Source organism: Bufo gargarizans, unplaced genomic scaffold, assembly GCF_014858855.1.
Source record: "Bufo gargarizans isolate SCDJY-AF-19 unplaced genomic scaffold, ASM1485885v1 original_scaffold_1554_pilon, whole genome shotgun sequence".
Lineage (NCBI taxonomy): Eukaryota > Metazoa > Chordata > Amphibia > Anura > Bufonidae > Bufo > Bufo gargarizans.
In genome coordinates this window covers 165,274-190,894 of record NW_025334412.1, presented here as the reverse complement: position 1 = coordinate 190,894, position 25,621 = coordinate 165,274, and the positions used below count along the sequence as shown (strand labels likewise).

Sequence of the window (25,621 nt, the reverse complement as noted above, 5' to 3'; positions counted from 1 at the left end):
AGGCAGTGAGATGGCGCTAATATAGTTATGTTCAGCTGGCATTAGCACATCGCTAATGTCAGCCAGCTTAATACCCATTTTTTAGGTGACAGAAACCCTTTAAGGGCCACTTACTCCATTGACAAGATTTATCAATAACCCGAGATCATTAAAAAGGGGCACTTGAGTGAATCTGGGAGCATATTGAAAGCAACATTTCTTCTTTTGTTGCAAAGGTAAAGCCCACTATTCCTTGGCAGACCTTGCCAATTAGCATCACTCACCAATGCCTGTCAGATGGGATTTAAAACCAGTAAAAAGAGGGTCAGTCAGATGCTAATTTAGATACAACTGTGACAGTGCAGTGTTCAGGGAGCACGCCTTCACGATTTAATGAAGCTCGGGTTTCTTATATTGGTAATTAAAAAGCCTTGGGAGAGGCAAATCATGGGAGCTGGGAATTCAGATCTACAGTTGCAAGAAAAAGTATGTGAACCCTTTGGAATTATATGGATTTCTGCACATAACAGTCTGCTTTAACTAATAACACACAAAGAATGAAATGTTACCATGTTTTTATTGAACACACCATGTAAACATTCACAGTGCAGGTGGAAAAAGTATGTGAACCCCTAGACTAATGACATCTCCAAGAGCTAATTGCAGTGAGGTGTCAGCCAACTGGAGTCCAATCAATGCGATGAGATTGGAGGTGTTGGTTACAGCTGCCCTGTCCTATAAAAATACACACACTAGTTCTGGGTTTGCTTTTCACAAGAAACATTGCCTGATGTGAATGATGCCTCGCACAAAAGAGCTCTAAGAAGACCTATGATTAAGAATTGCTGACTTGCATAAAGCTGGAAAGGGTTATAAAAGTATCTCCAAAAGCCTTGCTGTTCATCAGTCCACGGTAAGACAAATTGTCTATAAATGGAGAAAGTTCAGCACTGCTGCTACTCTCCCTAGGAGTGGCCGCCCTGTAAAGATGACTGCAAGAGCACAGCGCAGACTGCTCAATGTGGTAAAGAAGAATCCTAGAGTGTCAGCTAAAGACTTACAAAAGTCTCTGGCATATGCTAACATCCCTGTTAGCGAATCTACGATACGTAAAACACTAAACAAGAATGGATTTCATGGGAGGATACCACAGAGGAGGCCACTGCTGTCCAAAAAAAACATTGCTGCACGTTTACAGTTTGCACAAGAGCATCTGGATGTTCCACAGCAGTACTGGCAAAATATTCTGTGGACAGATAAAACCAAAGTTGAGTTGTTTGGAAGAAACACACAACACTATGTGTGGAGAAAAAGAGGCACAGCACACCAACATCAAAACCTCATCCCAACTGTGAAGTATGGTGGTGGGGGCATCATGGTTTGGGGCTGCTTTGCTGCGTCAGGGCCTGGACGGATTGCTATCATCGAAGGAAAAATGATATCCCAAGTTTATCAAGACATTTTGCAGGAGAACTTAAGGCCATCTGTCCACCAGCTGAAGCTCAACAGAAGATGGGTGTTGCTACAGGACAACGACCCAAAGCATAGAAGTAAATCAACAACAGAATGGCTTAAACAGAAGAAAATACACCAACCCGATTGAGATGCTGTGGCATGACTTCAAGAAAGCGATTCACACCAGACATCCCAAGAATGTTGCTGAACTGAAACAGTTCTGTAAAGAGGAATGGTCAAGAATTACTCCTGACCGTTGTGCACGTCTGATCTGCAACTACAGGAAACGTTTGGTTGAAGTTATTGCTGCCAAAGGAGGTTCAACCAGTTATTAAATCCAAGGGTTAACATACTTTTTCCACCTGCACTGTGAATGTTTACATGGTGCGTTCAATAAAAACATGGTAACATGTAATTATTTGTGTGTTATTAGTTTAAGCAGACTGTGATTGTCTATTGTTGTGACTTAGATGAAGATCAGATCACATTTTATAACCAATTTGTGCAGAAATCCATATCATTCCAAAGGGTTCACATACTTTTTCTTGCAACTGTATGCAATAACATGTTTTTATATAAATATAGATTTATTTTTAACAACATACCGTACACTGAATTAATATTTTCTATAAGAAAAGATCAGAAAAAGTATACACATATTTACAAGGGTACAATTCTAGCACTTGAGGGTTTCATGGCTCCAAGGTTGCATAAACCGGGGGGGCACTGACTTCGGGAATGTCACCATTGAGGGCACTATCCAACAGTTAGTTATCCTGTGGGGCTTAATTTCTTCATTGGCTGGGGAGATCACATGCCCCAACCCCTCTAACTTAATAAAATCCTCAAGGGAGGGAGCTGCGCTCTAAAGGTTGCTCCCCAGCCAATGAATACAATCTCCAACCAACCTACTTGAGATTTATTATCCTTATTATCGTTAAGGTTCTTGCTGATTATTATCATCTTGTTGTTCTTTGGACATTGTTGAAGATTGTATTTTTTCCTGCTGTACTATCACTCCCCTCCTCTTCTTGCTGTGTATGCAGCTGCATAGCTACTTCTAATTGATTATCAGCTTCTGCTATAACATTGAGCTGCTGACCTAATTTCCTTGCCTGAGCAACTAGGTTCCAAGTGTGCCTGCTCCTTGCTAAGATTTTTGTTCTCTGTTTTCTGCCTGTGTACCGACCAGTGCCTGTTACCTTTGTGACCCTCTGCTGCCAGCCTTGACCTCTGATCTGTATCTTGGATACACATGTAGCCCTGACCTTGTCTTTTTTCTGACTATGTGTTTTACCTGATCACTTGGTGCCTTTAACCAGTGCCTCTGACTTTCATTGGTTAGCTGTCAACCACATTGGGACTACTCCACAAGGTATCGCTCTATTGGTTCTCTGCAGCAAAGTCCAGATCCCTGTATAAGGGATACAGGGTGAATAACAGGGAGCCTCCAGGATAACGTCTTTAGATTTAGCCCAAGTAAAACCGGTTGGTTGACACAGTGCTTCCTCACCCACTGCCATAATATATTATAGTTTGTTTGAAAAGATTCAGTAAAACATGTCATTTATTTATTACAATTTCTGCTCTATTTATCTATCTATCCTTAAGAGTCATTTGGGTGGTCCTATCAGTGATTGACAGCTATTCTTGTGTGCACAGTCATACAGAGATAGCTGTCAATCACTGATAGGCCCGCCCACTGGACTCCTAAACCCAGAAGGAGCAGAGATTTAAATGAATATGTTACAAGTTACACTGCATTTTCTCCATAAAACTATATAGCAATTGTGGAAATATGTATGGGAATGTACTGGAAGGAGTGTATATCTCTCTAGGTTCCTTAGCTGGTTGAGATAGCAGGAATCCAGAAAGATGCATTGCTTCAGCAGAGCATAGTCTGCTAGAGCTCTTTGTTTAAGTTTATATGGGCTGGATTTCTTTAGACTGGGACATAGGTTTGGTAGTGGGTAGTGGGATGCCAGTCGGGGGGAATGAAATGTGGAAAGCTGACTTGTGTGGTTATAGCTTGGTGACTGGCTGACCGCGAGGGCGAGTGAAGCCTGATCTTCCCTGGTGTGAACGGGACTCTATAGGCGAGACAGGAACTGTGTATTAGGTAGAGTCCAGACGGGCAGGTATTTATTTTGTTTTATGGTATGCTGGTGCTATAACTTCACTGCACCAAGTGATGCTATAACTTGGATGTTACTCTGTTATGCTGAGGTGACCAAAAAGTAATGTTGGCTCTCATTGGGCTTATATGTTGGGCCTCCCACTGTCAGCTTACTCTGGCAACTAGTCACTCTTAGACAACCTTCCCCTTCACATTTTAACACTATTTGAGTGATATTTTTTCCCGAACAGCCATAAGGCTGGCCATACACATTAGATTAATGTTAGCCAAACCCATTGATTGTAGCGGGAAGCTCCGGGAACATGTAATTTGTATGGGGGCCCCCTGAGTCACCCCTAACTACAGATGTTCCGGGAGAGTTCAACAAGCCAAATCCTTTTGTTCTCAGTCGCAATGGGGGAGGAGGTCGAGAGGTCCACCATTCTCATGACAGTAGGTGTCCTAGTATCCAAAAAGAGCTCCACATAGCACGTGAACATAGCAAATATGCCAGTGTTCATTTTAAAAACGTCTCAAACAGAAGGGGCAGTAATTAACCCATTAAAGTTGTGTATATAAATCTACATTTCAAGTTGTCAGACCGAAGCCAAAATACACATCATTACATACAGGCAAAGGGTATTTTATTCAATAATGAAATAAAAATGTTCGAATGCATTTTCAGTAATATATCATTTTCCTCTTCATTATTTTATTTTGCAGAAACCTCCTGCTGTGCCACATTATAGCCTGTGAAAGTATCAGAGAGGAGATCTAGGAGCCAGTCCAAATATGACCGTTTCACTGCAACCTCGTAAGACCTGGAATCAATTCCAATCAGATCTTTATACGGTTTTAACAGCAATGGAGCCCTTAGCGCCAATGTAAATTGGGTTTTGTATCACCCAGTGTGATCTGTTGTCTCATTTGGAAGTAAACTTACCTAAAATTGAGCCCTAAGCATAAGACATGAAAAACAGCCTCAGTCCTTGCACTTCATTAACACTGCCATGTACTGTATGTGCAATGATGTCATGATCAGGCTGGTAACTGGGACATGTATGGGAACCATCAAGAACCAGTGATGATCAAAACTTAACATTACAAGGAATCTCCTATAACATCAAGGCTGGACTGGGATTACAACAGCCCTGGCACATGAGCCCCATCAGCCCATATATGATATTACATGAAAATAGTGGTGTCAAATAAATGCTGCGACAAATTTTCATTTACTTGGCCTGCTCCTATGTAACCATCAATACAAGAACGGAAATAAAAGTGGAACACAGAAATGGCTAATCCTGCTGTCAGGGACATACGATACCTCCCCTACAGCACCACATACCAGGATAAACCTCTGAATACCTCCCCAGCATCCAATACCACCATGCACCGCAAAATACCTGCCCAACAGCACCAAATAAATACCGCAGTGCACCGCAAAATACCTCCCCAACAGCACCAAATAAATACTGCAGTGCAGCACATAATACCTCCCCAACAGCACCATATAAATACCGCAGTGCACCACAAAATACCTCCCCAACAGCACCAAATAAATACCGCAGTGCACCACAAAATACCTCCCCAACCGCACCACATACCAGGATAAACCTCTAAATACCTCCCAGCATCCAATACCACCATGCACCACAAAATACCTCCCCAACAACACCATATAAATACCGCAGTGCACCACAAAATACCTCCCCAACAGCACCAAATAAATACCGCAGTGCAGCACATAATACCTCCCCAACAGCACCAAATAAATACCGCAGTGCAGCACAAAATACCTGCCCAACAGCACCAAATAAATACCGTAGTGCAGCACATAATACCTCCCCAACCGCACCAAATAAATACTGCAGTGCACCACAAAATACCTCCCCAACAGCACCAAATAAATACCGCAGTGCACCGCAAAATACCTCCCCAACAGCACCAAATAAATACTGCAGTGCACCGCAAAATACCTCCCCAACAGCACCATATAAATACCGCTGTACAGCACATAATACCTCCCTAACAGCACCAAATAAATACCGCAGTGCACCGCAAAATACCTGCCCAACAGCATCAAATAAATACCGCAGTGCAGCACATAATACCTCCCCAACAGCACCAAATAAATACCGCAGTGCAGCACATAATACCTCCCCAACAGCACCATATAAATACCGCAGTACAGCACATAATACCTCCCCAACAGCACCAAATAAATACCGCAGTGCACCACAAAATACCTCCCCAACCGCACCACATACCAGGATAAACCTCTAAATACCTCCCAGCATCCAATACCACCATGCACCACAAAATACCTCCCCAACAACACCATATAAATACCGCAGTGCACCACAAAATACCTCCCCAACAACACCATATAAATACCGCAGTGCACCACAAAATACCTCCCCAACAACACCATATAAATACCGCAGTGCACCACAAAGTACCTCCCCAACAGCACCAAATAAATACTGCAGTGCAGCACATAATACCTCCCCAACAGCACCAAATAAATACCGCAGTGCAGCACATAATACCTCCCCAACAGCACCAAATAAATACCGCAGTGCAGCACAAAATACCTGCCCAACAGCACCAAATAAATACCGTAGTCCAGCACATAATACCTCCCCAACCGCACCAAATAAATACCGCAGTGCACCACAAAATACCTCCCCAACAGCACCAAATAAATACCGCAGTGCACCACAAAATACCTCCCCAACAGCACCATATAAATACCGCAGTGCAGCACATAATACCTCCCCAACAGCACCAAATAAATACCGCAGTGCACCACAAAATACCTCCCCAACAGCACCATATAAATACCACAGTGCAGCACATAATACCTCCCCAACAGCATCATATAAATACCGCAGTGCACCACAAAATACCTCCCCAACAGCACCAAATAAATACCGCAGTGCACCACAAAATACCTCCCCAACACCATAAAATAAATACTGCAGTGCAGCACAAAATACCTCCCCAACAGCATAACAAATACCGCAGAACCCCAAAACCAAGAGCAGCATTGACTGGCTCATGATGATACTCCTCATGCATACTCAGTAGCCTCCATAAGCCTCCATAAGGAGAAATAGCACCCAACCAAGGCCTCTCAGACAGCCAAGCAAGTTTTCTTTGCAGGTCTCTTTTTCAGATATTCATTATGTGGGGATTTAAGCAGCAATAGATAAAAAATATTATTATGAACTAATAACGTACTAGAGTGATGGCTAACCTCAGGCACTCCAGCTGTGGTGAAACTACAACTCCCAGCATGCTCCATTCATTTCTGTGGTGTTCTGAGAACAGCCAAGCAAGTGTGCATCTTGGGAGTTGTAGTTTTACCACAGCTGGAGTGCCGGAGGTTAAGTTATCACAGATCTAGAGTTATTCTCTCTGATTTGCCCAAAAACGAATCACAAAAACTTTAGATGCGTTAGAATCCAAAAATCTTTAAGAAATTAGGTACAAATTCCGAACAAGTAAAATCGGTTTGCTCATCCTTTCCCTCCAATCATGGGAACAAGGGTCCTGTATTCACCCGTTTAAATGGAGCAGAGGTGAACTGATGCCAACGAAATGTTCACTTATGGGACCCTTCCTCCATTGTGTTCATGTCCTAACCAAGTTACTTAAAGTTTACTGCCCCTCAGCTGTTTCCATGGAATATGTCATGTATACCAAGTGGCTTCAAGTCACCATTCTGCAAATGTTCTTCCTTTGACACGTCTGGAATTTGTTGTCTACAGTGACAATTGCAGCGAACAGCTGTGCGAAGAGTTCCTTTGCTAATCTATCTTCTATCTCATATCTATCTATCTATCTATCTATCTAATATCTAATATCTATATCTATCTATCTAATATCTATATCTATCTATCTAATATCTATCTGATATCTATCTTCTATCTATCTATCTATATCTATCTCATATCTATCATCTATCTATCTCTATCTAATATCTATCTATCTATCTATGTGTATATCTTCTATCTATCTAATATCTATCTATCTATCTATCTAATATCTATCTATCTAATATCTATCTATCTATCTCATATCTATCTCTCTATCTCAATTCTATCTATCTTATCTATCTATCATATCTATCATATCTATCTATCTATCTATCAATCATCTATAAATAATCTATAAATCATCTATAAATATGTCTATTTATCTGTCTATCTGTCAATCTAATATCTATCTATCTCTATCTACCTGCATTGACCCGATGGTTCTGCTAAAGAGTTAATGTAGTATAGTTCATTGCAGAGAGAGTTCATGTACGCTAAGTATGCATTTTCAGTGGTACAGATGGTTATATGGTTGTATTATGCACCTTGTGATCCAAAAAGGCTGTATATGGGAAAGGAATGGTTAACTGGCCGTCCTTAGTAACAGTCAGTCAGCTGGCCCATTTTCCCCTGGTTAGGGGTTGTTTGCAAGTAGGCCAAGAGAGAAGACGTGCATGTAGTTGCTGCTGTGTAACCCATCCAATCTGAAGCTTATGCATGGGAACACCATCCAAGTGTGATCTAAACCTGCCAGGAAGGCAACTGTGCTAAGAGCAAACATCTGAGGGACAGAAGCATTGAATTTTCATTGAAGACCGTGCATGGACAGTGCATGGACAAGAAAGTCATTAAAGGTAACACGTATTTATGGCTTTGGACTTTATTGCACATGGTATGGGTTTTATTGCTTCAGGCACCTGCTACACTACTGGCCATCCCATCTAGGACTGAACCCTGCAGCTGGGCATTGCAGAAATATAGTGAAAGGAATTGCATGCTTGTGGTGAATTGGGAAGATCACATTGTGAAGCTAGACAGAGGCTTAAAAGGGATCATACTACCTACTCCCTATACACAGCCTTTTGGGAAACGTCTGCCATGTGATATACTTGAGAGCTACTGTTTATATGTGCACTATGCCACCCACCATTCAAGTAAAGAAAATGTTGTTTGTGGTAATCAATCCAGATTGGTTATTGCCATCCCACCATCTGCTAACCTACTGCGCTGTCCTCAAGCCTTGCACCCTGCTACCCACCAGTAAAGGGCATCCCAGTCACCATCAGGCAGGAAGAGAGCTGAAGCAGAAAGGACACACTACCTGAGAAAGGACATGCCCCTGAGCTATGATAGGGAGAGAGCTGCAGCAGGAAGGATGAGCTGCAAGTGTGAAATAAATCTAGCAGAGCAATTGGAGCAATGAACAAGGAGATTAATGTTACTGGTTGCCGAAACAGCCTCCTTTTCCTTTATTATGTCTACTAGAAGTTATGAATGAATTGCTAGCAGTCCGCAGTAAGGGTACAGAGGGGTGGTAACAAGTGGGGGGTGTACCTGCACAGATTCACTCTATCCAATCAGTGCTGCCGTTTTCAGACTGTGCAGGTACACACCCCAACTTGTCACCACCCCTTTGTACCCTTACTGCAGACTGCTAGCAATTCATTCATAACTTCTGGTAGAAATAATAAAGGAATGGCACAACATAGAGCCATAAAAATAGATGCTCCAGAATTGCTATCACAGGGGGAACACATAAAGCTATTAAAACAGGCATGTCGGGGGGTGACAGGTTCTCTGTAATTGTAGTATCTGAGGGGTTAAATGACGGTACATCACGGTGGTTGAAGGGGGTTAAGGAAGAAGGTGCTATAGTTTGAAACAAAATAATAAAAAAAAAATCTGCAAATTTTTCCCCAAATAAAACTAATACAGGGAATTCTAACAAACATTACTCCCTTAGTGACCACCCATATGCCTTTTTATGGCGGTCACTAAGGGGCCTTAGGCTGGGCCACCTCTTTTTTACGGCAGCCCAGTCTAAGCGCTGCACGGGTGCCCTGTGCAGCAGGGACCCAGCTCTTACATGAGAGCCACGGCCCTGCTCTAACAGCCCAGACCGGCAGGAGTGTCGATCCGGGCTGTTTAACACTTTACATGCCGCCGGCAATGTCGCCCGCCGCATGTAAAGTGCTGACACAGGGAGCGGACTCCCTCTGTCTCCCATCGGCACCCTGCAAATACGATCGCGGGGTGGCGCTGTATGTGAAGGCTGCCTGGGGTCTGATGTAGGCCCCAGACCAGCCTTGAGTAATTTCCAGCAGGTCACACCTCTCTGGAGCAGCCTGCTGGTCAATGTCAGAATAGCATTGCCATTAAAATCCAAAGCTCTATAGAGATAGTGCATTGCATTTTAAAAGCTGTCTGTTATAGTCCCCTTTAGGGACTATTAGGTGGTAAAAAAAACTTTAAAAAAATAATAATTTATTAAATAAAAAAATCCCATAAAAAAAATTTATTACGCTTTTTTTCCATTGAAAATATGCTTTTCAATGAAAAAAATTGAAAAAAAAAAATCTTTCCCATATGTTTGGTATTTCCACGTATGTAACGACCCGGACTACATAAATATCATGTAAATTATTCCCTATGGTGAACGCCGTAAAAATAAATTAACATTTTTTTTAAAAAAATGACAGAATTGCTCATTTATTCTTAGTTGCCACTAAAAAAAGTAATAACAAGCGATCAATAAGCGCCATTTACTCCAAAATGATACCAATAAAAAAATACAAGTCGTCCCCCAAAAATCAAGCCCTCACACAACTCCATATAAAGAAAAATAAAAAAGTTATGGGTCTTGGCAATGCAAAAACATTTTTTTCTTAAAAAAAAAAGGGTTTTATTGCAAAAAAGTTGTAAAAACTTGAAAAAACTATATGTATTTGGTTTCACTGTAATCGTACTGACCCAGAGAATAAAGATATTATGTTATTTATAACGAAAAATGAACACGGTAAAATGTATAACTTAAGAATGCAGTAGCAGTATTGCTGTTTTTCCCATCTCCCTCCCAGAAAGAGTTAAAGGGGTTCTGCAGTTTGTTTAAACTGATGATCTATCCTCTCGATAGATCGTCAGCATTTGATCGGCGGGGGTCCGAAACTCGGGACCCCGCCGATCAGCTGTTTGAGAAGGCAGCGGCGCTCTGTTCACTTGAATGGAGCTTAGCCCCGCCCAGGCCAGATGATACTAGTCGTGACATCACTTGGCCTGCGGTAAACATTTAGAAGGCCGCGGCGCTCCTGACGTGCTGCTGCCTTCTCAAACAGCTGATCGGCGGGGGTCCTGGGTGTCGGACCCCCTGCCGATCAGATGCTGATGATCTATCCAGAGCAGGTATCCTCAAACTGCGGCCCTCCAGCTGTTGTAAAACTACAACTCCCACAATGCCCTGCTGTAGGCTGTTCGGGCATGCTGGGAGTTGTAGTTTTGCAACAGCTGGAGGGCCGCAGTTTGAGGATGCCTGATCCAGAGGAGAGATCATCAGTTTAAACAAACTGCAGAACCCCTTTAATAAAAGTTAATCAGAAAGTTATGTGTACCCCAAAATGGCACCATTAAAAACTACGACTTGTCCCTCAAAAAACAAGCCCTCATAAAGCCCTCACATAGATGGAAAAATAAAAAGGTTATAGCTCTTGGAACGTGATGATGAAAAAATGAAGAAAAACGCTTGGTCAGTAAGGCCCAAAACAGAGTGGTCACTAAGGGGTTAATACATTGCCCATGGTTTCCCATTAAAATGCAGCAAAAATGATTTTAGTATTGCAACAAATAATAAAGTTAGGACTGTTAAACCACTACATGCGCTATATCACAAAAAAGTGTCTGGTCATCAAAGGGGTTTCACGCACCTCCCCAGACCCGCGGAGGGGAGCATACTTACCTGTACCGCGCCATTGGATTCTGGCTGCTTTGCTCCCCCACTGCACCTCTCCAGTCAATCCGTGTCAACATCCGGTTTGGAATGCGTTACGTGGCTGCTGCAGCCAATCATGTGACCTGATGTTGACACAGATAGAGCGGAGAGGTGCAGCAGGGGAGCAAAGGAGCTGAAACCCAGCAGTGAGGAGCAGGAAAGTAAGCTTCCCGTTGCAGGTTCAGTCACATGGGGTGGGGGTCTGAACAGCCCCTTTAAAGTATTTTCAGGCCTGGTCATTAAAAGGTTAAATAGCATTGTTCTCCTAAAAAAGGTCTTTCCTGGAGAACACCAGATGCTTCAGCTTCTACGGGTCTGGGATTCTGGACCACAAGAAAGCTGCGTGAAGCCTATGACATAGCAGTGATGGAAGTCATAATGTCCTTCCTATAACTAAATACAGAATATAGTTTGATAGAACAAAGAAGACATCTCAACTCGCTGAGTTTTCTGGGACTTTATTATTGATTAGCGTCCAGATCTCAGCTCCCCGATCGACCGACTGGATGAAAGGACTGTGAGCTCTGCATTCTCTGCATTGTTTGCCCAGGCACAGTGCCATACATAAGGCTGTGCCATTCAGATAATTGGCTGGGAGTCAGATCTCAACCATTCAAAATAGCCTATTCTAATTAATATTAAAGCTCCAGAAAATCCCTTTAATTCTCTTCCTACTTATCACTACATAACTACACCCTCTTGCTATGTAGGACTCCAGGGGCAGCGGCCATATTGTCTATCCTTCAGGAATCTCAGAAATGACTGAATGGCATAAGGGTGGAGTTTTACATTAAGCAATGATTAAAGTCTGGTATTTTACTGGGAAAAAGTGTTAAGTATCCAATTCATTCCCAACGTAATATTAAAGTGGTTTATCGGGGGTGGGCATTCTATAAAAATGACTCAAAGTTGGCTAAAAAAATTCAAAAAGTGATATTAACCCCCACTGATCCCTCTCACTCCTGTTCTGACCTAAAGAACTCATGCCCCGCTCTATAAAAAAACTAAACAAAAAAACACTATTAACCCCAGTTTTCATTTTTGCACTTTTCATTTTTTCCTTCCCTCATTCCAAGAGCTGTAACCTTTTTACTTATCTGTTCATCTTGTTTTTTGCAGGACAAGTATTATTTTTCTTTGGCACCATGTAATTCACCATATCATGTATTGAAAACGGGGAAAAAATATTTATTGGGTCATTTTCAAACGCTAATACCATAGTCTGCAATAGTATACTATTGCGGTCTATGGGAGTTGGCTATACTGCCTTTTAAAGGCTTTGTTCCTCAAATGCAGTGTTCACGTCATCCTGCCTGGCCCTGTCAATTATCCTGATGAGGGAGTGGCCAGAGGAGGGAGATCTGACCTCCATTGGTTCATTTTTCACAAAAACAGAGGCACATAGAAAGAAGGGACAAAGACTTAGCTTCAGCTGACATTAGCACACGTGTAAAGTCAGCCATTTTAATAACCATGTTCCTGATGATGGAAGCCCTTTAAACTCTTTTTTTTTTTTTTTTACTCAATTATTTACTTACCGGGAGAACTTTCTTCTCTTTCTGTGGGTGCGCAGCAACTCACATGAGATAATCAAACACCTGTATCTCCCAGGATGCATTGCAATTAGCTCTTGTTAACTTATTCTTCCCCTCCATAGAAAATACTCCCTCAAATATAGCCCTAGAGATACATATGGTATGTAATGACCCCACAATTCCCTTTACAAACAAATATGAATGAATGAAAGATGCCTGGACCAGTTTACCTGCTGAGATCACTCCACCAGCACTAAGAAGATGGGAAGGGAGCAGGGAAGCTACTGAGCATGTCAGTCCACCCTTGAATGCAGGAGAAGGTGGACCAAAATAAAGAACTTCAGGGGGCACTACCAGAAAGGAAAATGTTATGTACAGTATTTTTATGGAATGTATATTGCAAAAATACTGTCCTATTCATTGCATATATTTTTTTTAAATTAGATAACCCCTTAAAGGCTTGAAACAATCAGTTTAGTAAGGTAGGCCTTGGAGTTTCATAAGGCCCCAGGCTGCCATAGTACCAATCACAGCTGCAGTACCAATCACAGATGCTATACAATGTATGGCGCTGTGCTTGGTAGGCACAGAGTAGGCCACAGCCCTCATGGGAGCACAGGTGCCTTCTCAAACAGCTGATCGGCAGGGGTTCTGAGTGTCAGACCCCCACCGATCAGATAGTGATGACCTATCCAGAGGATAGGTCATCAGTATTTAAATCTTGGAAAGCCCTTTTAAATGACCGGGATCAGAATTATCTCCGATCCCGGTCATTGCAAGTGCATGTCAGCATTTGAAGAGGGTTCAGCTTGTGAGCTGTCTCCATACTCCTCTTGTGCATCTTGGACATACTGTTAAGTCAAGGTGCATGAAGGGTTATGCAAAAGGCAACGTTAGCAAGCACTTCCTAACAAAGTGAAATAGATTGCCAGGTGCACATGCAAGTTAAAATAATCTGTATATTCAATGCTTGTGTCCATCTATACGCTCGCAGAGTACTGCGTTTGGTTTCAATATAGTGTTTGTGCGACTCTAGCACATGTGACCGCTGAAGTCAGGGACTGGCCACAGTGGTCACTGGACCAAGCCACTTCCGATCCAGCAGAGAACTCAAGCGGTCAGAAAGGGAGCCTTGATGCTGAGAGTGGGACTGTGGTCTGGTGTGTGCATAAAAAAAAAATATGTGGTGAATGTTATGGGCAGGAATTACAGGAGTTTTGGGGGGATTTCAGGATAGGTTATCAGTATCAGATTGATAGGGGTCTGACACCTCGCATTTCTACCAATTAGCTGTTTCGGGCATATGCGATACAGTGTACTGGAGGCTCCATCCACCGTGATGTTTCCAACACCAGCATACTGAGGCTTAGCTCCTATTTACTGGCCTAGGCGGTTGAGCTGCAGTACTCCAGCGCAGCCACTACACAGTGGATGGAACTTTAACTCTGTCCTCTCTATAGATTTTGGAGCCATTGACTGCAAAAAAAGGCTGATTGTTGGGGTGCAGTGTGTTGGAGCTTCCACTGATCTGATATTGCTAAATAGTGGAAAACCCCTTTAAACTGGTTCCTAGGCTGGACAACCAGGGGCATAACTACCATAGCTGCAGACCATGCAACTGCTATGGGGCCCAGGCTAATAGGGGGCCCAGTTGAGATCGTTCCCTCTTCTATTGGAGGTGAAAACTTGGTCAGGACTCTTCCCTCTAAAGCAGTGGTTCTCAACCTTTCTAAAGTCGTGACCCCTTAATACAGTTCCTCATGTTGTGGTGACCCCCAACCATTACATTTTTTTCCTTGCTACGTCATAACAAATTTTGCTACTGTTATGAATTGTAATGTAAATATCTGATATGCAGGATGTATGCCAGTCTATTACAAGGTGTTAGGTAGTTCTGTAATTGGCACTGTGTTGTGGGGGATCTGTGGAGGACGCTGTGTTGTGGGGGATCTGTGGAGGACGCTGTTATATGGGGGATCTGTGGAGGACGCTGTTATATGGGGGATCTGTGGAGGACGCTGTTATATGGGGGATCTGTGGAGGACGCTGTTATATGGGGGATCTGTGGAGGACGCTGTTATATGGGGGATCTGTGGAGGACGCTGTTATATGGGGGATCTGTGGAGGACGCTGTTATATGGGGGATCTGTGGAGGACGCTGTTATATGGGGGATCTGTGGAGGACGCTGTTATATGGGGGATCTGTGGAGGACGCTGTTATATGGGGGATCTGTGGAGGACGCTGTTATGGGGGATCTGTGGAGGACGCTGTTATGGGGGATCTGTGGAGGACGCTGTTATATGGGGGATCTGTGGAGGACGCTGTTATGGGGGATCTGTGGAGGACGCTGTTATGGGGGATCTGTGGAGGACGCTGTTATATGGGGGATCTGTGGAGGACGCTGTTATATGGGGGATCTGTGGAGGACGCTGTTATATGGGGGATCTGTGGAGGACGCTGTTATATGGGGGATCTGTGGAGGACGCTGTTATATGGGGGATCTGTGGAGGACGCTGTTATATGGGGGATCTGTGGAGGACGCTGTTATATGGGGGATCTGTGGAGGACGCTGTTATATGGGGGATCTGTGGAGGACGCTGTTATATGGGGGATCTGTGGAGGACGCTGTTATATGGGGGATCTGTGGAGGACGCTGTTATATGGGGGATCTGTGGAGGACGCTGTTATGGGGATCTGTGGAGGACGCTGTTATGGGGGATCTGTGGAGGACGCTGTTATATGGGGGATCTGTGGAGGACGCTGTTATGGGGGATCTGTGGAGGACGCTGTTATGGGGGATCTGTGGAGGACGCTGTTATATGGGGGATCTGTGGAGGACGCTGTTATATGGGGGATCTGTGGAGGACGCTGTTATATGGGGGATCTGTGGAGGACGCTGTTATATGGGGGATCTGTGGAGGACGCTGTTATATGGGGATCTGTGGAGGACGCTGTATATGGGGGATCTGTGGAGGACGCTGTTATATGGGGGATCTGTGGAGGACGCTGTTATATGGGGGATCTGTGGAGGACGCTGTTATATGGGGGATCTGTGGAGGACGCTGTTATATGGGGGATCTGTGGAGGACGCTGTTATATGGGGGATCTGTGGAGGACGCTGTTATATGGGGGATCTGTGGAGGACGCTGTTATGGGGGATCTGTGGAGGACGCTGTTATGGGGGATCTGTGGAGGACGCTCTTATATGGGGGATCTGGGACTCTTATGGGATCTGTGGAGGACGCTGTTATGGGGGATCTGTGGAGGACGCTGTTATATAGGGAATCTGTGGAGGACGCTGTTATATGGGGGATCTGTGGAGGACGCTGTTATATGGGGGATCTGTGGAGGACGCTGTTATATGGGGGATCTGTGGAGGACGCTGTTATATGGGGGATCTGTGGAGGACGCTGTTATATGGGGGATCTGTGGAGGACGCTGTTATGGGGGATCTGTGGAGGACGCTGTTATGGGGGATCTGTGGAGGACGCTGTTATGGGGGATCTGTGGAGGACGCTGTTATGGGGGATCTGTGGAGGACACTTATGGGGGACCTGTGGATGGCACTGTTATGGGGTGGATCTGTGGAGTACGCTGTTATAGGGGATGTGTGCTATGACACATAGGGCCATGAGGGGGGCCAGCATAAGACATATAGCATCTTATGCTGGTCCCCCTCATGGCCCTATGTGTCCCCTCATGTGTCCTAAACTGCGCACATAACTGTCTTTGCGTGTAAAGTATGTTACTCCTGTGTGAAACAATCTCTCTCCTATTTGTAGCGTTATACTACCCTACCTTGTGAGATTTCCCTACCTCCTGACTTCCTGTCGCACTGCTAATGACGTGACGAAAATCTCAGCGGAGTTCAGCTTTACACAGGGACACTGCGCATGCGCAGGAGAGCCTTAGTAGGGAAATATTACGGCCCAGTGCGCAAGCGCGGCTAACTCCGGCCGGCGCATGCGCAGTGTCCCGGTGTGAAGATGAACTCCGCTGAGATTTTCCATAAACTGTCGGTTTGCGCATGCGCAGATCGTCAAAACTCAGGAACGCCTCCTCACGTCATTAGCAGTGCGATGGGAAGTCAGGAGGTAGGGAAATCTCACAAAGTAGGGTAATGTAACGCTACAATCGTGCAGCCCTAATAGGAAGCCTCAGGCGACCCCCCGGAAAGGGCCGATCGACCCCCAAAGGGGTCGTGACCCCTAGGTTGAGAACCGCTGCTCTAAAGGAACATCTTTTAGTAAATGAGCCAGTGGAAAAAATGGCCCACGGGTCATTGAAAGGGGTTTAGGCAGAAACCCTTCTGTCCTGTGTGTGTGTGGGGGGCCTGGTTTTATCCTTGTTATGGGGCCCTCACTTCTCTATGTATGCCAATGTGGACAACCCCTTTAATGCATCAGGATCCTTGGCCCTAATTGCATATTAATACATAGCTACATACATTACCAACATAACTGTGTGGTATAAAGATGCGAGGTGGTGTGCGCTCATCTGTAGCTATATATATATATAGAGCATAGTCCTTATCTACCATGGCTCCAAGGCTTCTACAGCAGGGCCAAAGTGCTTATCGTTCAGACCTGACTGTTGTCTCCTTGTCACATAGAGAAAGGTGTCAGGACGCCCCGTGTTGCCTCATAGACAAGGACTGGCTCCATTCACCACTCAAATGTGATAGCAGAAGGAGAGAGGACAGTTTTAAGAGCTGACATTTGTGACCTCGTTATCCTCTTAAACCTCAAATAGCTTAAAAGTAGAAACATGTGAGCCGACAGATAAGAAACGAAGAGATCCAGGGGAGGACAGACACTATATCCAGCACGTGTCATCATCCGCTACTACCAAACATCACTCCGCAATATTTAAAGGGGTTCTGCAGTTCTTTTAAACTGATGATCTATCCTCTGGATTGATCATCAGCATCTGATGGGCGGGGGGCGGACACCCGGGACCCCCGCCGATCAGCTGTTTGAGAAGGCAGCGGCGCTGGCAGGCCTTCTTGCTGTTTACCGCAGGCCCACTGACGTCATGACTAGTATCAACTAGCGTAGGCGGGGCTAAGCTCCATTCAAGTGAACAGAGCTTAGCCCCTCCCAGTCCAGTGATACTAGTTGTGACGTCACTGGGCCTAAGGGGAAACCGAGAGAAGGCCGCGGCTCTGCTGAAGCGCCGCTGCCTTCTCAAACAGCGGATCGACGGGTGTCACGGGTGTCAGACCCCAGACAATCAGATGCTGATGATCTATCAAAAGGATAGATCATCAGTTTAAAAGAACTGCAGAACCCCTTTAAAATTAATTCATTTAGCAAACTTTTGGACACTTAAGGGCTCCGGTACATATTCAATAGCTATCGGCCGACAGATCATTTAACGATGTCTCTTCCAACTTGTTCCTCATGTATGTGTATTTAATAGGGAAAGGGAAGAAAGTTGCTGCCAGACACCTCAGGCAGTAGCTTATCTCCTGGGGGATCAAAAGGATCAGGCGAAAATATTCACTTTAGCCTATCCTTCTCTCCCCTGACAACATCTGTCGGGGGAGAGTTAAGAGCTCCCCACACATTAAATATCCTCTTAGCTTGGAACCATTAAAGGGATTATCCAAGATCTATAATGCCCCCCCATATGCCAGGGCCCCTCACAGAGGTTGTACTTACCTCGCTCCACGGCTCCAGTGTCACTTCTCATACCAGCTTCTCAACAATTTTTGCTCTAGTGGCGTCACTACACCGGCTTTGCCACATTCATCATCTTATAAGCCAGTTTTCTGCCGTAGAAGAACACTGAAATCTATGCCAGCCAGGGGCAGGCATCTGGTTATCATAGCCTGGCATATGCCACTCATCCTGCGTTTATATATGTTAGGAGAAGATGATACAGCTATGTTGAGTCCACACCAATTGCTAATTAGCTGCTGGAAACAGTTACACCCAATATAAATGTGTAAGCGATTGCTTTTGATGATCCGGTGCAGAGATTTGAACCTACCTAAGAGGGTTTAAAGGATGTGTGTTAGGTCCCAGTAATCATTCACTATTCTTGCACCACTGAGGAAGGAACAGTAGGTCCCGAAACGCGTCTGATGGCGGTTTCCAAGCTGAAGGTGTGCATCGATATCTACCAGTGTTGCGGTACAGCAGGGCCCCGGCCGGCACTTGGCGTCTTGATGATCCCAGTACGCATGCACGGGGAGACGCTGCATATTCAAGCCGGCATGTAACGAGGTCTGTCTGTGGGAGACGAGCGCTCATTGTATCAGGATCCGTGAGTAACAAATACATGAAGCATTGCTGAAAACAACTACGGATTAAAAAAAAGCGCTTTACTAATATAATATATGCGCATTAAATACGAGTTAACTGACAAACAATACAATAAGCCACTCAACTACAAGGGAATATTGGAGCAGACTGTTAGGATGGTGAAGAGAGATGCAATTGCCAAATATCAACTGACACTACTAACTGCACGCCAAAGTGAAGAACTACAAGACAAGGAAATAGGAAATCGTGTTTTAATTTTTTTTATACATATGAATTTTTTATATGAACATTATATATGCATGAGCTCCGCATTTAAAGGGACCGTGGATCATATAATAGAGTGTATGAATTATGTTTTTTATTTATTTTTTGTTTTTTAGTGTGTTGTATTATATACATGAATTAGTAAAGTTATATACAATTACTGTGAGCCAGCCATTTTTTTTTTAGCATTTTTTGTGTTTACTTATATCACTGAGGGGTGGTCAGTGGGCGGGGCTCCAGCTCAACTGGTGAGCATCCTCTATTCTATTGTTAATTATTATGATACTATCCCCCTAAGTGTTATATAAGTAAAAATTCACATCCTGTAACTGTCATCTCCCATTTTATTGATAATCCCAACAAATAGGCTACCCACGCAGTTCACTTCAAAGAAGGCATTGTGGCTCTGATTGATCAACACAGGCATGTGCTATCTCCATTTTGATGGGCCCTGCACTGAGAGCAGGCATTCCAATTTAAAAGGAGGCACAGGCCTCGTCATAAATTAAATGCCTCCCCTCGGCAGTCCGTGCACCAGGCTGAAATCTAGTCCAGTTTGTAGCCGCTGTAGATTCCGCTCATTATTTACAACAGTTACTGGCGTAAATAATGTTAAATGTGTCGGAGGCGATGGCCCGGCCCAGACCCGCCCTCACTGCACCCACTTTTCAGAATCTGAAAATGTAAAAATGCCAGTTGTGACTTAAAAAGTTGCAATGGCATTTAAAAAGTTGCAAAACCGGATTTTGATATTTTTTATGCCAAATTCATGGCATAGGGGAAGATAAATCTCCCCCTTTAAACTTAAAGTATTTAAACCAACCAGCCCTGTACCTCGGATGGATCCAGGGATCTCCCATATTCATTGCTCCAATTGCTCTGCTAGATATATTTGAAGCTAGCAGATCAGCAGCACGTCCTTTCTGAGTGGGCAGTATCCCATCTCTGGGGCAGTGTCCTATCTCTGGGGCAGTGTCCTATCTCTGGGGCAGTGTCCTATCTCTGGGGCAGTGTCCCATCGCTGGGGCCAGTGTCCCATCGCTGGGGCCAGTGTCCCTTCTCTGGGGTCAGTGTCCCTTCTCTGGGGTCAGTGTCCTTTCTCTGGGGTCAGTGTCCTTTCTCTGGGGTCAGTGTCCTTTCTCTGGGGTCAGTGTCCTTTCTCTGGGGTCAGTGTCCTTTCTCTGGGGGAAGTATCCCATCTCTGGGGTCAGTGTCCCATCTCTGGGGGCAGTGTCCCATCTCTGGGGGCAGTGTCCCATCTCTGGGGGCAGTGTCCCATCTCTGGGGGCAGTGTCCCATCTCTGGGGGCAGTGTCCCATCTCTGGGGGCAGTGTCCCATCTCTGGGGGCAGTGTCCCATCTCTGGGGGCAGTGTCCTATCTCTGGGGGCAGTGTCCTATCTCTGGGGGCAGTGTCCTATCTCTAGGGCAGGGTCCTTTCTCTGGGGCGCAGTGTCCTATCTCTGGGGGCAGTGTCCTTTCTCAGGGCACAGAGCCCTTTCTCAGAAGCCGTATCCTTTCTGCTGCAGCTTTCTCCCTGTAACTGTCATAGTAAAACCGGCTGGTAGCAGTAGAAAGGTAGAATTGAGCATGTGCGTCCACCTCGGCAAGGAGGACATTAAAATGCCGAAAAGAAAAAAACAACAATTTTGCAATTACAAAAGTATTTAGATCCAGGTACTGGTTTAAAAATTGTAGAATATTTTTTTGCGAGACAACCCCTTTAAGGTTTGAAGGCAAGCCGCCACTACATTAACAATCCTGGACTTTCATTACATTTTACACAAGTTAAAATCTTCTACAAAGAACATTTCTTATTTTGCCAAAGGAAGAGAAAAAATGATGTAGCTGCTTTCATAATCCCATCATTTATGCACAGTAAGACCAAAGCTGACTCCGAGTTATCTATTTATGGAAAGGTCACAAGTCTTGAGGTGAACCTGATGGGAGTGGAGGTTTTTTGTGGTTCATCTGTAAATACTTACAAATGTCCAGAACGAAGCGCCAATTGTTATTAACCACAAGTGTGAGGGAATAAATGGAGAAAAGATGTGTTGGACATTTAACCTGCAACACAGCAGCTTTTGCGAAAGTTTCATGGTTTGACAATTTATTACTTTGGAAATTGTGCTATGGTTTGTATTTAAGAGATTCACAGCCCCGGGGGATGCAGCTTTTGCGTCTGGTGGGTAGATTTCAGGGCTAATGTTCACACTGTACTTTTGAGATTTTATTTGGATTCATTGTCTGTAAGCAATTTTCATTACGAGGACGGTTTTGGCTGCAGCAGCGTTGCCGCTAGCAAGGAGGAGCACACACGTCTTTTTTGGCAGCGCAGTCAGTGGAGTCACTGCACTCTGTACTATCAGACGTTGAGCAAGCAACGAGGGACGGGAATAAGAATGGCTCAAGGCTTATCTTCTGAACTACGGCTTCAGACTGTTTTGTTCATTTCTGTAAATAGATTGCTGATATTTTCTATGTATTTATGTTTAAAAAAAATCCACTTTAAAGGGGTATTTCCATCAAAAGCATTTATCTCCTATCTACTGGATGAGTGGGGGCCCAAATGTTGGGAACTCCACTGATCACTATTTTCCAGTTCTCCACAGCTGCAAGATCACAGCTAGATGGAGCCTGACTCCAGCATACGCCCTACCGCTCCATTCAGAGTCTATGGCGCTGAGGAAAACAGTTAGGCCCCTTTCACACGGGCGTTGCGGATTGGGGCCGGATGCGTTCAGGGAAAATGGTGCGATTTTGACACTAAAACAAGTCAGTTTTCACTGCGATTGCGTTCCATGTTTGCGTTTTTTCCGCGCGGGTGCAAAACATTGTAATGCGTTTTGCACGCGCGTGAGAAAAATCTGCATGTTTGGTACCCAGACCCGAACCCGGACTTCTTCACAGAAGTTCGGGTTTGGGTTAGGTGTTGTGTAGATTTTATTAGGGTTAAAAAAATAAAAAATAATTTAACTCACCTTAATCCACTTGATCGCGCAGTCGGCATCTCTTCTGTCTTCTTCTTTGAGGAATAGGATCTTTGATGACGTCACTGCGCTCATCACATGGTCCATCACACGATCTTTTACCATGGTGATAGATCATGTGACGGACCATGTGATGAGTGCAGTGATGTCATCAAAGGTCCTTTTCCTGTGCACAGCAAAGAAGAAGACAGAAGAGAAGCCGGGCTGCACGATCAAGTGGATTAAGGTGAGTTATATTATTTTTTATTTATTTTTAACCCCTCCAGCCCTATTGTACTATGCATTCTGTATTAAGAATGCTAATATTTTTCCTTATGACCATGTTATAAGGGAAAATAATATTGATCGGGTCCCCATCCCGATCGTCTCCTAGCAACCGTGCGTGAAAATCGCACCGCATCCGCACTTGCTTGCGGATGCTTGCGATTTTCACGAAGCCCCATTCACTTCTATGGGGCCTGCGTTGCGTGAAAAATGCAGAATATAGAACATGCTGCGATTTTCACGCAACACACAAGTGATGCGTCAAAATCACCGCTATGTGCACAGCCCCATAGAAATGAATGGGTCCGGATTCAGTGCGGGTGCAATGCGTTCACCTCACACATTGCACCCGCGCGGAAAACTCGCTCGTGTGAGATGGGGCCTTACTCAAAAATAAGACTGTGTCCATCCTTATACTTATTTTCTTCTGTTAAGGTGGTAAGATGCCACTATTCCCTCAGTTATCACTGGGTGTACACCAAGGTAGCACACAGGGGTTTCGCTATGTTCTTTAACAGTCCTGAATGAAAATCTGACAATTAAAGCTGTGATGCCCCCCCCCCCCCCCCCTCTTCTGTGTCATTGCATGACCAGCCAAGTTTGCTTTCAGAAAAGACATGTCCACTGAGAAAGTGCAGGCCCCCAGAGTTGCGAGTTTGAAATAAATCTAGCAGAGCCACTGCAGCAATGAATGGGCAGATCTCTGGATCCATGTTAGCTAGAGGCCTGGATCTACGTTTGTAAGAAAGAGATTGTTATGTGCTGTATGATGCCTAAAGTTCGGGTTATCGAAGAATCGATTTATGGATTCTAAATTCCGTTATGGTCCATGCATGGTAGAGGAATCCATAACACGATTCTTCGATAACCCGAACTTTAGGCATCATACAGCACATAACAATCTCTTTCTTACAAACGTAGATCCAGGCCTCTAGCTCACATGGATCCAGAGATCTGCCCATTCATTGCTGCAGTGGCTCTGCTAGATTTATTTCAAACTCGCAACTCTGGGGGCCTGCACTTTCTCAGTGGACATGTTCTTTTTTTGCAGCTGGTGGCAGTTGAAAGAGGGAACTGAGCATGTGCGTTCATCTCAATGAGCTGGACAGAGAATTTAGAAAAAGGATAAACAGCAGGTGGCGCTATGCAGATTTCAGTGAATAACTCATTGGCGATACTAGATTTTTAATTACATCAGATTACAAAAGTATTCAGATCCTGGTGCTGGTTTGAAAAATGTTGACTTTTTTCATGGGGCAACCCCTTTAAGAAAAGTGGTTATGCTGGTTGTCACCCAGATCTCTAGCAGATAGTGGAGCCTCTACAACATGAACAGATGGGCACAGGCTAAACTGTGTGGGACATGAAGGTATGGTCATGATTTTTCCAGGGTACTCCCAAGATCATGTTCTCCAGGATGATCTCTAGTGGTAACTACATACCCAGCAGGTGGAGGTGAAGACCATGCACTGTCAGATCAGAGGGTCGGGTGGCAGTGGTACCAAGAGACAAATACAAGAGACAAACACTTCAATTTAAACAAATGGTCAGGATTTGAACTTAGCAGCTGAAATGTCACCAAGAATGGAGCACAGGGTCAGAGACAGGTCCACCAAAGAATACACTAGGTGCTGTGCAAGGTACCATGGCAATCAGGCACTAAGGGCTCATGCACACGAACGTATTTTCTTTCCGCTTCCGTTCCTTTTTTTTTTTTGCGGACCGTATGCGGAACCAATTACTTCAATGGGTCCGCAAAAACAACGGAAGGTGCTCCGTGTGAATTCCATTTCCGTATTTCCGTTCTGCAAAAAAGTAGTGCATGTCCTATTATTGTCCGCAATTCATGGTCCGAGGCCCCATTCAAGTCAATGGGTCCGCACAAAAAATACGGAACGCACACGGAACACATCCGTATGTCATACGTATTTTGCAGGATTTAAAGAAGCCCTGTCCCCTCTCCTGACGTGTCTGTTTTAGTAACTACTTGCATTCCCCATGTAATAACAATTGTGGAAAATGTAACATGACTTGGCATCATGGATTATATGTTAAAGGATCCGTGATGGATCCATTTGTATCAGATTCGGACAAATTTATTTTTATTAAATTTTTTCACTTATGCAATATTCCGCAGCGCTTAACAGACAGCAGCATGTGACCAGATGTCACTGATGCATATGATTGAGATAGTATGTGTATGTGAATGGGTTTTAGGCCTCCTGCACACGAACATCTTTTTTTTCCGTTCCGTTTTTTGCGTTCCGTATACAGACCGTACGAAACCATTCATTTCAATGGATCCGCCAAAAAAAGGATGGTACTCCGTTTCCGTATTTCCGTTCAAACATAGAACATGTCCTATTATTGCCAGCAAATAACGATCCGTGGCTCCATTCAAGTCAATGGGTCCGCAAAAAAAAAACTGAATGCATCCGTATGTCTTCCGTATCCATTCCGTTTTTGCAGAACCATCTAGTGAAAATGTTATGCCCAGCCCAATTTTTTAATGTACTTACTGTTTAAACATTATTGTATGCTTCTGTTTCCGTTTGCGATCCGCAAAAAATGGATCACAAACGGAAACAAAAAATGGAACAGCCAAATGGAACGGAAGCGGAAGCACTACTGAAACAAAGAACGGAAAAACGGATCCGTGAAAAACGGACCGCAAAATACTGAAAAAGCCATACGGTCGTGTGCAGGAGGCCTTGGGCTGGAAACACAAATCAAGTTTTTGGTGCAGTTTTTTCAGCCAAAGCCAGTTGTGGATCCAGCAGGAAGGAGAAGTCCTTCCTTCATATTTATTACCCACTTCTGATTGGCTAAACAAAAGTATCAAAAACTGCCACAAAATAAAACAAAAAAAACTGCTGCGTTTTTCTGTAAAATACTGTGTGAAGCAGGAGTTTTTTGTTTTTGTGTTCACACTGAGAGGTTTAAA

At 44.3% G+C, this 25,621-nt stretch overlaps 1 long non-coding RNA gene across 2 annotated transcripts in view; it reads left to right on the top strand.

Moving 5' to 3' along the window:
* LOC122923391 overlaps positions 1–25,621 on the top strand; it is a 49,311-nt gene that overhangs the window by 2,162 nt on the left and 21,528 nt on the right. For both annotated transcript variants that reach the window (XR_006387283.1, XR_006387284.1), the window contains exon 2: positions 4,274–4,364. This is a non-coding gene — a long non-coding RNA (uncharacterized LOC122923391). The remainder of the gene's footprint in view (positions 1–4,273; positions 4,365–25,621) is intronic.